Source organism: Manacus vitellinus, unplaced genomic scaffold (assembly GCF_001715985.3).
Source record: "Manacus vitellinus isolate BGI_N305 unplaced genomic scaffold, ASM171598v3 scaffold_120_pilon, whole genome shotgun sequence".
NCBI classification, from domain to species: Eukaryota; Metazoa; Chordata; class Aves; order Passeriformes; family Pipridae; genus Manacus; species Manacus vitellinus.
The window spans coordinates 86,447-87,432 of record NW_021938898.1 but is presented as its reverse complement, the minus strand read 5'-3'; the positions used below and the strand labels follow the sequence as shown (position 1 = coordinate 87,432).

At 48.7% G+C, this 986-nt stretch overlaps 3 non-coding genes across 3 annotated transcripts; all 3 read right to left on the bottom strand.

Annotated features, from left to right (window-relative positions):
* Nucleotides 1–2: 2 nt before the first annotated feature.
* Nucleotides 3–74, bottom strand: TRNAC-GCA. Its single transcript has one exon. It is a non-coding gene; the product is annotated as a tRNA-Cys (tRNA).
* A 267-nt stretch (nt 75–341) lies between these two features.
* On the bottom strand, nt 342–413 carry TRNAC-GCA. The gene has a single exon. It is a non-coding gene; the product is annotated as a tRNA-Cys (tRNA).
* Nucleotides 414–794: 381 nt separating this feature from the next.
* Nucleotides 795–866, bottom strand: TRNAC-GCA. The gene has a single exon. It is a non-coding gene; the product is annotated as a tRNA-Cys (tRNA).
* Between the last annotated feature and the right edge of the window lie 120 nt (nt 867–986).

The window sequence follows — 986 nt, the reverse complement described above, 5'->3', positions numbered from 1 at the left end:
AGAGGGGGCACCTGGAGTTGAACCAGGGACCTCTTGATCTGCAGTCAAATGCTCTACCACTGAGCTATACCCCCCTGCTTCCAGCCAGCATTCCCAGCAGGAATCTCCCTGCTAATTGCCATCCCAGCACAACTGCTAATTAATCCCAGGGCAGAAAAGCAGGTTCTCAAAGAAATACTCATCCCCTTCCTTGGGAACACTGTGCAGAGGCTCCTCTGCTCTGCTGGGGGTCACCTGCAGCCAGCAACCAGCACGAGAGCTCTGGAGGGGGAAACGTGGGGATGGAGAGCTCCAAACCAAATCCTGGGGGATGAAAAGAAGGGGAAAAAAAATAAAAGGGGAGGGGGCACCCGGATTTGAACCGGGGACCTCTTGATCTGCAGTCAAATGCTCTACCACTGAGCTATACCCCCCTTGGTGCAGGATGTGCACAGGTAGATATAAAAAAACCATTTATTTGGAAAGAAACAAGTTTTTTCTGTCTGTGGGTTGGATTCTTTTTCTTGCAGGCTCCCTTTGTGTGCCTGCCAAAGGGAGTTAAATACCATAAATTGGGATAAATGTGATCACTGCTGAAAATTAAGAACAGAGGAAGGCCCAGACAGTGAGAAGTTGCTCACACAGGGCACAACCTCTGGAGTTTCCCCATAGTCAGAGCCATGATACCTTTGAAGCTGAAGCTCAGAACCAATGTTGAGTGCACAGAACAAACTCCCAGATCCACCAAGAGCTCCCCACCTTCTCCCTGGGAAAGATTCTGGCCAAAGGAAGAGAAAAAATGAAGGGAAAAGAGAAGGGGGCACCTGGAGTTGAACCAGGGACCTCTTGATCTGCAGTCAAATGCTCTACCACTGAGCTACACCCCCCTTGGTGCAGGATGTGCACAGGTAGATATAAAAAAAAAACATTTATTTGGAAAGAAACAAGTTTTTCTGTCTGTGGGTTGGATTCTTTTTCTTGCAGGCTCCCTTTGTGTGCCTGCCAAA